Here is a 12,214-nt window from a genome sequence, read left to right on the forward strand (position 1 = left end):
ACACTTGAAATCTTGAATTTTTAAAGAGACACATTTAAACACATCCTATATTAACTTTTAGCACAGAGCCATTAGGTAGATCCTGGCAAAGCACATTTTGAAGTTTTCAGCTTAGAATGGTGAAACTGAGGAATTTGTTCTGAAAACCTCAAATCTGGCATCATGCCATTCCTAGGCAAAGCCTTTTTTGTTACTAGGCCTGGAAAGGGATTTTTTTTCCCTGTGCTCAGATCTGCATTGCAGCTGTGATCTGGGCAGGGTTTAAAGGCACTGTGATATGAAACCCCCTAATGTGATCCTGCTAATAAAAAAAAAAAAACCAGAACTAAAAAGGAAAAAAAAGATTCAGCTGCTTAACATATTGTATACTGAGGATAAGACTGCGTACATCTCACTTTCATAGAAACAGAGGAGAGGAAATCAGTACTTCTAAGAGACTGAGCTTTGTATGTTTAGATGGTATGGCTTTAACACTTATGAATCCTCTTTACACAAGTATTTTCAGGATGGGAAAGGTGTATCCTTAAGATCATAGGAAATTCCAAAGGACTGCTGGACCAATTTCTATTAACAAGAATACAATTTAAAAACAACCCTTGCCCTCTGAAGTTTACCTTGTTTACAGGTCCATGAACATGCTACAGTAATAATGACAACTGTATTTATTCAAGGGCTTTAACCTAGAAGGATCCCAAACCTCTAACAGACTGCATCACTCACCCATCATTGAAATGCAGCCACGTGTAGAGCAGAACATGACAGCCACGCTGAACCAACAGCACAGCACAGCAGGGGCCACAAAAGTAACTTCCACATTTCAACTCACACAGGTCATTTTTTCTTTTTAGAAAGGTAGTATGTAACTACCTAAATTGAAATTCAAGGAGGAAATGGGATTGATATCCCTATTTCTATGAAAACTGCCATGGGAACGTCTAATCCTCACAGATAATTCACTTCAGATTTATAGATCACTCAGAAAACAGAGTTCCCCTATCACTCTGCTACAGCGCTGATTGGGAGCTGACAAAAAAGGAAGAGGTTTCGTTACTGAATCACAAACATTACACTCCTTCCAGGACTTTTGGTGTTTCTTTGAGCTTTCCCACCCAAGTACTCACTAGGTCCGCTCATGCTTAACTTACCAGATATGACATGATCACAGCCTGAGCTAATATAAATGTAACAACTGAGTAGTAAGGTACAGGTATCAAAATGTATTGCTGTAACAAGCCTAAGCAGTTGCTGTGTAATATCCTTAGTACTGCACAGCGCCAAGTTGGTAGTTTCAAGGGAAACAACAGTACGCTCACAATAGCATTACTGTGCTGTCTCTGAACTTGGGTGACACTGCTAGATATAATCTAGTAAACAAAGTCTGCAAGCTTGGGTAGATCTGAAAGATGGGCTTCTCTGCTCAGTGAAAACAAAATTTAAAGAGCTTATTTACACACACTTATATTTTAGGTATTTAGTTACTTTCCAGAAAATTAATGCCTGATTGCAGGTAGAGAATCATTCAGCTCCCACAGTGCTTCTGTCTGATTATCCATATTATCAGATAAAACTCTGCAGTGGGAAGAGGCCTATGTTCATAAGAAACAAGTAAGGGGAATACCACAGCTACACAGAAGTAAAACACAGATCATAGAATCATAGACTTTAAGGTCAGAAGAGACCATTATGATCGTCTAGTCTCACCTCCTGCACTACACAGGCCACGGAATGTCACCCACCCATGCCTGTATCAAACCCCTAACCTAGGTCTTCAAATTGTGGTTTGAAGACTTCAAGGTGCAGAGAATCCTCCAGCAAGTGACCCGTGCCCTACACTGCAGAGGAAGGCGAAAAACTCCCAGGGCCTCTGCCAGTCTGCCCTGGAGGAAAATTCCTTCCCAACCCCAAATATGGCGATCAGCTAAACCCTGAGCATGTGGACAAAACTCACCAGCCAGACACCTAGGAAAGAATTCTCTGTAGTAACTCAGATCCCACCCCATCTGACATCCCATCACAGGCCACTGGGCATATTTACCGTTAATAGTCAAAGATGAATTAATTGCCAAAATTAGGCTATCCCATTATACCATCCCCTCCGTAAACTTATCAAGCTTAGTCTTGAAGCCAGATATGTCTTTTGCCCCCACTGCTCCCCTTGGAAGGCTGTTCCAGAACTTCACTCCTCCAATGGTTAGAAACCTTCGTCTAATTTCAAGTCTAAACTTCCTGATGGCTAGTTTATATCCATTTGTTCTTGTGTCCACACTGGTACAGAGCTTAAAGAATTCCTCTCTCTCCCTGGTATTTATTCCTCTGATATATTTATAGAGAGCAGTCATATCTCCCCTCAGCCTTCTTTTGGTTAGACTAAACAAGCCAAGCTCTTTGAGTCTCCTTTCATAAGACAGGTTAGATGGGGAACTGAGTCTCTGAGCGTGTAAGGGTGTATCTACACTGCCCTTCAGTTTAGAAGGGGAAGGGCAAGGGATAACAGTGTATACCAAAGTGCCGTGCTGTAACTCCCCCATATGGATGTTGTGGGCATGAACTCAAAAGGTCCAGAGTTTAGACAGATATAGTCCTCTTCAAAGCCTGTATGTTGTGTATGTGCTATTCACATACCCCTTAGTTCAAACTGTGGGACAGTGTAGACACATCCTAAGAGACTTGTCCAAGCTCACACTGGAAATCTGTTCCAGAGCTGGGAACTGAACCTGATTCTCTTGAGTTCCCACTAGCACACTTACTGCCTCCCTACTATCATCAGTGCTTACCTACAATGGATGATCGGTCTTGAAGTGCCAATCCAAAGAAATTCATACAAGTGTAACTAAACCAGTGCAAGACTCTCATGAAGAAATGCTGCACTAGAGCAAAATGTGCCAGGCACTGATGAGACTTATTAGGTAAATTCCACTGGTGCCAGTCCTGCTTTGCACTGGTGCAGTGTGTCTATGGGCTTGGCTACACTGGAGAGTTGCAGCGCTGGTGGTGGGTTTACAGCGCTGCAACTTAGTAACTGTTCATACCTGCAAGACACATCCAGCGCTGCAACTCCCTGGCTGCAGCGCTGGCTGTACACCTGGTCTGCTCGGGGTGTAACGATTGCAGTGCTGGTGATGCAGCGCTGCTCGTCAAGTGTGGCCACCAAAAGCGCTGTTATTGGCCTTCAGGGTATTAGGAGGTATCCCAGAAATCCTGTTCACAACAAACCAGAAGAATGGCTGAACTCCGAGCTCCCAAACTCCCTGGAGCTACTTATCTAAAAAACAAACACAGCTGCTCTTTGCTCCAGCCAGGGGAATTGCTTTGGAATGTTCACAGCTGTTTGCTTGAGGAGAGAGAGGAGTCCGTGTTGAGCCGCTGCTTATGTGGTCTGAAGGCTATTTAGGAGTGCATAATTTGCATTTAATGAATAAGAGAGGAGTGGGGGAAGGGGTCAAAACTTTTAAAATGATTGAAGGTAGGTGCTGTGTATCTTCCAGTCCTTAGAACTTGCAAGGCAGGGAGCTGAGAACAGTGTCAGCTCCAAAAATCCACTCTCTCTGTCTCCCCCACGCTCCCTGTCACACTCCACCCCACCCCCGTTTTGAAAAACACGTTGCAGCCACTTGGATGCTGGAATAGCTGCCCACAATGCACCACTCCCAACAGCGTTGCAAATGCTGCAAATGTGGCCACACTGCAGCGCTGGTAGCTGTCAGTGTGGCCACACTGCAGTGCTTTCCCTACACAGCTGTACGAAGACAGCTGTAACTCCCAGCACTGTACAACTGTAAAAGTGTAGCCATACCCTATGCTAGAGATTTTCATCAGTGTAGATATATCAGTGCAGTTACACTAGTGCTACTTTCCCCTAAGGAAGACAGGACCTCTGATAGATACAGAGTTTGGAAAAGCGAAGACTGAGAGGGGACATGATAGCAGTTTTCAGGTATCTAAAAGGGTGTCATAAGGAGGAGGGAGAAAACTTGTTCATCTTAGCCTCTAAGGATAGAATAAGCAGCAATGGGCTTAAACTGCACCAAGGGAGGTTTAGGTTGGAGATTAGGAAAAAGTTCCTAACTGTCAGGGTGCTTAAACACTGGAATAAACTGACTAGGGAGGTTGTGTAATCTCCATCTCTGGAGATATTTAAGAGTAGGTTAGATAAATGTCTATCCAGGATGGTCTAGACAGTATTTGATCCTGCCATGATGGCAGGGGACTGGACTCAATGACCTCTCGAGGTCCCTTCCAGTCCTACAATCTATTAACCTATTAATACCGTAGGTTAAACAGACATTAAATTTTTAAAGGCTTTTTTTTTTTTTAACATTCCAAAACAAGGTAGACGTTTATGACATTTTTAAAATGCGGGAGGTTATCAGAATTGTGGTTTTAGCTAAATTTGGGATAATTACCAATTCTAAGGTCCTAAGAAATCTAAGCTGACAATTCTCTGGTTTCTCTGCCAGAATGAGTGTCATCCACTGACCCTAACATTTCCCTCCCTTGTTCACTTTGCAATTGTGTGTCAAACACCAGACTCCCAGGAACAGAGGATGCCCCGTATAGTATACATGTTAAGTGTGGTGATACACTCCGCTAAATTCCTGCTCCTCACCATGCCATGACTATACTAAAGATAGAATTCAGAGGGGCTGTCTAATGGAGAACCACAGGGAGTAGATGGAGGCTGTAAGAACTGTAATGAAGTGTTAATAGCACACACAGAGGCACTAAAGGCTGCAAAATTAGCCTTCTTGGTGTTTGAAACATGGGACCACGAGACTTTATCTGATGCCATGGACTCTCATCTATAAAATCAGCACAGGGAAATTTAGCACAGAACTACAGCAAATTTTGTCTACATTTGAAAGAGCTATTTACAATGGGGAATTCTTTGCAACATATAGCTCCCCCCATTCCACAGGTTGAGGAATTGTTGGTATTATATTTGTTTTTGCCCTTTATTTGTTTAAATTATCTATTTATTTTTCAATAAGCACTAGTGTAATCACGGCTGCAAAAGTCACTGCAGCTGACATGGTCCTTGCTCTGAGGAGCTTACTATATATATTACAAACACAGATGGTAAAGACCCAAGCCAGACATTGCTAGAATATAACAATGCCAATTTGAATTTTATAGCACCTTCTATCCCAAAGCATTCTGAAGTGCTTTACAAACTGACTTAGATGATACATGCAGAAACTGCTTCACCTGCCACTAATGTGCAGCCACCTCTGGGGAGAAATCAGGCAGCTGTTATCAGTGTGCTACAAGAGCACATAACAATTTAGGGCAGGAAGTGAAAAAGGATCATGCAGCCAACTGTAAGGAGAATTTAGCAAGGCAGAATGGAATTATCAAGCATGAAAAATACCATGGTATTATTATTGGCCAAAACTGGCAATGACCATAGTTTTACATCACAACAAAAGAATCTAAAAATAGACATATTTAAGCAGTAGATACCCAAAACAGATATTAATATGACTATTCTAGCATTGCTCCTCAACGCTGGAAATTATAGTGAGTGCTATTAAATGAAAGTGAATGATGTGTTTTCACAGGCAGCAGGGAGGATTTTGCTGCTCTTCATTGCACCTATTGGCTTCGCACAAAGGTGCATCTTGATAGTAAATACAGTAGCACAGGTCCATTTTAGCTGGGATAGATGTTGTCCATTGCATCTGCACCTGAAATGAAATCAGCCAGCAAAGTCTACACTTTTACATAATTTTCTGGTCCACCCGAAAATCAAATATCAAAGATTACTGACAAAGGAACCTCCAATGGAGGACATTTTGGAGCAAAGCAGCCTGACATGACTTCCTTCCCCAAACTCTCAGGATTCATAGGTTATTGAGTTCTCTTTTATACAGAGTTGTACACACTTTAAATATACAATCACCTTTCAAAATTACAGATACAAAAAAAGCAAATAGTTGTTCATATGCTAATTAAATAAAAAGTTCTAGACACAGATTAAACTTTGCTTGTTCCAGATGCATCACTGTTAGCAATGCTTTGAAACAGGGACTGAAAGGATTGAAAAATGTGTCCAGTTTGATTGTAGTTTCTGTAAGCACTTTCACATTCTTAATTGAAATGCCATTTTCAAGCATATTGGTGGAAGAAAAAAAGGGGAGAGATTAGCCTGATTTTCAGAAATGCCAACCACCCACAAATCCCACTGAAGCTAATGTCAACTGCAGGTGCTATGCTGCTGAAGATCAAGCCAGGAGATCTTGTGGTTAAGACACAAGAGTGGAAAGCAGGAGACAGGTTCTGACCTGAATATACATCAAACTTCCAACATAGTCTTGGATAAGTCCTGTTGTGTCTGTGCCTGTTTCTCATCAATAACATGGGGCCAGTACTCCTAAAGCACCTCATATGGATGACGTGAGATAGGGACGTAAATATCCATTAGAAAAGTTAACTGTTTAAACAATTAAAATTATGTTGTTTAATCAGTTAACCAATTAAAAGGGTGAGCGGCTGGGGCTGCTCCGGTGGGCCAGTGTGGCTGGGGCTGGGGTCAGTGGGCCGGCCCAGGGCTGGGGCTGCTCCAGCTGGCCCCAAGGCTGGGGGTTAACGGTTAGGGTCGGTTAACTGGTAAGACTAATGCTTACCGGTTAACTGTTTAGTGAGGCTGAATTAGTTAATAATTGTAGAGAGCTTTGAGATCCTCAGACAGAAGGTATAAGAGCAGGATGAAGTGTTACTTATGATTAATTTGGGCAAAGTGTTATTTATCGTAATTTTGTGACTTCCGAGAGCAGTGGTTCTCCAGCTTTTAAAGTTCTGTGGCTCACTTCATAAGACTGTGCAAGTGTCTCATGAACCAAACACCTCAAATCTCTCTAGCCCGGTTGTCACATTGATTCATTCTGAAAACAAGAAAGATATGCAGTGTTATTGTAGCTGAGTTGAATCCTAAGATATTAGCAAGACAACATAGGTGAAGTATTATCTTTTATTGGACTAACTTCTATTGGTGAAAGAGAGAGCTTTCGAGTTTACACAGAGCTCTTCCTCAGTTCTGGGAAATGTACTCAGAGGGTATGTCTACACTGCAGTTAAAAACCCGCAGCTGGCCTGTGCCAGCTGACTTGGGCTTGCGTGGCTCAGGCTGTGGGGCTTTTTAATTGTAGTACAGAGTTCTGGGCTCAGATTAGAGCCTAAGCTCAGGGACCCTGTGAGATGGGAGGGTCCCAGAGCTCGAGCTCCAGCCCAAACCCAGAAGTCTACACTGCAATTAATCAGACCCACAGCCCGAGCCCTGTGACAGTGAGTTAGCTGGCATGGGCCAGACATGAGTGTCTAATTCTTCTCTGGTAGAGTGTCGTTGTTTGGTGAAGGCCATTTTAAGTATGTAAAAGTGTATATCCTTGGAGCATATTCTGTGGTACCTGAGTGCTTGATTGTAGATAACAGATTTCTTGCTGTGCTTGGAGTGATTAGTGGATCTGTCAAGGCAGGTGTGGTGCTCCATGGGTTTACTGTATACAGTTGTTTGTAGGGTTCCATTGCTTGATGCTAGTGTGTTAATGTTCCCACATGGGATATCATCAGACAGTTACAACACATACTCAATGGAGACCATGTCCTGGAAGAAATCTTTCCTGAACCTCCTCTTCTGTTCTTTAAACAACCCCCCAACCACTCTGAGCTCATCATCAAAAGCAAGCTCCCTACCAACTAGGACACACCAATTCAAAGCAGCACCAGATCCTGCCAAAACAACAGATTCAAAACCTGTAGACATCTCTCTGCTGGTACAAACACACATCACTCTGTTGGGACAAACAGATGCCTCACAACACACCTTTCAAGATCCATGGGTCCTACACACGCCTATTGCTACATGTGGGATATCTCATCCAGTGCACTAAATGCCCCCAATAACTTTATGGGTGAAACGAGGCAAACACACACAGAAAAATGATAGACAAAAATACCATATCACCTGTGAGTGAACACTTTTCCCAAAGTGATCACTCTATATCTGATCTCTCTGTCCTCATCCTCAAATGAAGCCTGCAGAATAACTTCAAAAGATGAGCCTGGGGGCTCAAATTCACAACCTTGCTAAATACTAAGAATCATAGCCTGAATAAAGACACTGGATTTATGGTTTACTCTAACAACCTGTAATCCACTTAATCCCCCCTCTCCAGTTTACCCCAATCACTGGAGAGGTGTTAATGGGACACTTCACCTTGAATGGTCCTTGCAAATGTGTTAACTACTTATGCTAAACAATCTGTTCCACCTTGTATTTAGCTGCGACACTCTGAGTACATTTCCCAGACCTGAAGACGAGCTGTGTAAGCTTGAAAGCCTGTCTCTCTCACCAACAGAAATTGGTCCAATAAAAGATACTACCTCATCCACCTAGTCTCTCTGACAACCAAGACAGAAATTTTGAGTACTGCAATCTTATGGCAAAACACTCAACTGAATCGTAACTTATTCTTTTGCATTCTATAGCTACAGCAGACAGAAGACGTGATGTGTGGTAGAATATTTTTCCTTCCACCGCCCCTCCTTGGTGGAAGCATATTGCTCTTCCAAAAATGTGATACGTCATGACTTTTGCTTTCTCTACACTTCTACCTAGCAGCTTCAGGCACAAAGGGGACACACAAAAACAACAAGGAAGTCAGGCTAGTGAAAGAAAGGTGTGTCATTCAGTGTGGTGGTGCTGATAGTTCTAGAGCATCAGTGGATACACACACCTGTCGAGTCTCATCTATGTGGTGGAAGACTCTCCTCTCTCTCCCCGAAACTAATTTTAAATTTAAAAAAGCTAAGTGTCTTCCTCTTACAGGGACTTGGCAGTGCATGTTATAATGAGATTTAAAAAAATTAAAAAAAAACAACTCTGTCAATCAAATTTGTCACTTTTTTACAGCTCAGGGATAAGGGGGAAAGACTTCTGACGTCAAACCTAGCAATAGTTCAAATTCCCACAAATATACTGAATTTTATCTGTATGTCTGAGTACAAAACAAAGAGCAAGACGCCTGATCCCAGTAGAGTCTCAGCAGGGTGGACGAACCAGTTCAGATAAAATAACTGTCCCAAACTTTTGCTCAAAAATCAAAGAAAACCTACACAGGACCTTTTTCTGAGATCTGAAAAATGTCAATCTTTTGGCACCTAGGTACAATGGGAAAAGGCACATTAGGAACAGATACACAGAGAGGCTAAGATATAAAATAAGAAATAAGATATAAGATAGGATAGGACTGATTTAGGGAAAGATATGTTGCCCATCTTTTAGATGAGATGCCAAACCAAAGTCCTGACCACTTGTGTTCATCAAAAATTCAAATGCATTTTTTCCAAGGATTGGAGTTGAATCCTAGTGTCCAAGCTAAATTTCAACTCTGGCAATTACATTCTGCCTGTCTATATCCCACCTAGTTTCTGCTAGACACACTTCCTCACTTTCAATCCTAAACTGTTATCTAGTGTTGCTGTTCTGCACTGTTCAACAGTTATGACATACCACCCCAGAAATGGCTGCATTTCAGTGGCAGCTAATCTCTAGGTATCCATTACTTATATCACAGGAACATTTGCAAAGATGGAATTAGTTAATATTTTTAAAGTGTTTGGATGACAGGTGCTACAGAAGCACACAGTAATATAAGATGCAACATGAATTTTACTATTTTAATCAATGACAATTTCTCAGTACAGAGAGGTTACCATGTAGAGAAATTCTATTCTGTTCTATTCAGATTATTTTAGCACACACACTACTCTGGTATCTGCACAATTTTCTGCAGTGCACGAAGGTATGTGACTAGCATCTGTCACATGTTGTTTCCTTCTTTCTCCTTTTTTCAGGGGGAAAATTACATGTGGATTTTTTTTTTAATGTTCTTTGGATGTATGATATGTTGTGTGCTTACATCAATTAATGCAAGGCTCATGCAATACCTTGCACTTAAAAAGGAAGGTGGTAAGGTTTGTGGTGATCTCCTGGAGTTTGTTTCAGGTGCAGACTAGCTTCTGAGGGCTTGTCTACATCACAAAGTTGCAGTGCTGGTGAGGGGGTTACAGCACTGCAACTTAGGAGGTGTACACATCTGCAGGGCATCACCAGCGCTGCAACTCCCTGTTTGCAGCGCTGGCCATACTCCCGTTTTGTCTCGGGTGTAGAGGATCCAGCGCTGGTGATCCAGCGCTGGTAATCAAGTGTAGACACTTACCAGCGCTTTTCTTGACCTCCGTGGAATAAGCAGGTATCCCAGCATACCTGAGGAAGCCTCTCTGGTAATCAAGCAGGTCTCCTTCCCCGGTTTGCTCTCGCGTTCCCCGAACCCCCGAGCAAGCAGGTCTCCTTCCCTGCGGTTTGCAGGGGGGTTCGGGGAACGCGAGAGCAAACCGCGGGGAAGCAGGTCTCCTTCCCCGGTTTGCTCTCGCGTTCCCCGAACCCCGGTGCAAGCAGGTCTCCTTCCCTGCTGTTTGCAGGGTGGTTTGGGGAACGCGAGAGCAAACCGCGGCGAAGCTGGTCTCCTTCCCCGGTTTGCTCTCGCGTTCCCCGAACCCCCGTGCAAGCAGGTCTCCTTCCCTGCGGTTTGCTCTCGCGTTCCCCGAACCCCCCTTGAAGCCGCCCAACAGCGCTGCAGTGTGGCCACATCTAACACCACTTGCAGTGCTGGTTGCTGTAAGTGTGGCCACTCTGCAGCGCTGGCCCTATACAGCTGTACTAATACAGCTGTAACAACCAGCGCTGCAAAATTGTAGATGTAGACATACCCTGAGAAAGCTCTATCTCCTGCACAAATGAACTTAACCCTTGCAGTAAACAGTTCCATTGTGCCCAAGACAATCCTTGTCCTAGAGCCCTGCATGATCGTTTAGGTATTCTGGGCCTAGATCATTAAGTACTTTGAAGATAAGGACTGAGACCTGAAAACACAAGGTTTCACCTGCCTTAAACTTGAAGATTCCTGTTTATAGCCCCATCTTTTAAAATGTATATATGAACACTTCATCACGTGCACCGTGTTTTCCACAATGGGCATTTCCAAGTCAAAGTGAATTAATGGACCTCCTCCTTACTTCCCCTAAATTTTGGAGTTTCCTGGATCACATTTTGTTTTTCCAACATAAAACTGGGAGTACAAAAATAACCCATGCGTTGTGAATTTGTATTGTGCTTCATATCAAGTATTTGCTACGCAGTATTCCAAAGACTAACGTGACAGATCACAGACACTCCATACATCATAACTGAGAAACATAGCATGATACTTTCCTTCCCAGCAATGCAATCCCTTGTGACTGACATTATCAGGAGACCAGTGGTATTTAACAGTTAGCAGAGGAGAGAAATCCCTCTGAATTGTGTGTTTGAATTTTCAATAACTGGTCAAGGTCAAAAAGTCCAGACCTCCCTGGAGGGATATTAATTTTATTTATGAGAGGCTTTATTTGCACAAATCTCTAAAAATGACAGCTTGACAGGGTGCGTTTATTCATTAGCTGATCAAAAGGCATTAAGAGATGCCATTAAATAAATTAGCTAATCCCCATACCCCCTTCTGTCCCTATATAACATGAAGAAACTTGTAGTGGAGAGAGGATTTAGAAATCAAAAGATATCATAAGATATCTCTTGATCCCTACCCATTAAAAGGATATTAGTGAACCATTATCTATATAATCTAGAATTAGGGTAGAAGGAAGATGCTGCTTCAAAGAAGATACAGCGTGGTAAAGGAGCGCTCCAGGGGGGCTGGGCTGGGCTGCGCACTCCAGTGGATAAAAGCAAGTTCAATATAACACGGTTTCACTTATAACACGGTAAGATTTTTTGGCTCCCGAGAACAGCATTATATCAGGGTAGAGGTGTAGAATAAAAAGTTGTGGACATGCTAGCAAAGAAGCCATGTGACCTTTAATACCCACACATTGAAGATAAGATCTCAGTTTTGAAGATCTCCTCTGAAAAAGACTCTCACATATTAAGCTACAGGAAACTGTTGATCCACTTAGAATAAAGAGGGGTAGATTAAACCTTCCCAGGATTTGTTCCAAACAGTTCAGGGTATTCCAAACCTAACACTCAGCTCTTTAAGCCATCTGCTCTAGCAATAAAAAGATTAGATAACTAACAAACTTAAAAAAAGAAAAAAAGAGTTACCGGTCTTAAGAGGTAACAAATCCTTTTTCATTTTCTTTTGGGAACTTATAGCATTCA

General features: G+C 42.5%; 1 protein-coding gene across 5 annotated transcripts in view; it reads right to left on the reverse strand.

Annotated features, from left to right (window-relative positions):
* The window catches only part of BICRA (BRD4 interacting chromatin remodeling complex associated protein), a 128,287-nt gene that overhangs the window by 57,310 nt on the left and 58,763 nt on the right, over positions 1–12,214 (reverse strand). The window lies entirely within an intron of this gene.

The sequence above is a fragment of the Gopherus evgoodei genome, unplaced genomic scaffold (genome assembly GCF_007399415.2).
Source record: "Gopherus evgoodei ecotype Sinaloan lineage unplaced genomic scaffold, rGopEvg1_v1.p scaffold_34_arrow_ctg1, whole genome shotgun sequence".
NCBI lineage: Eukaryota > Metazoa > Chordata > Testudines > Testudinidae > Gopherus > Gopherus evgoodei.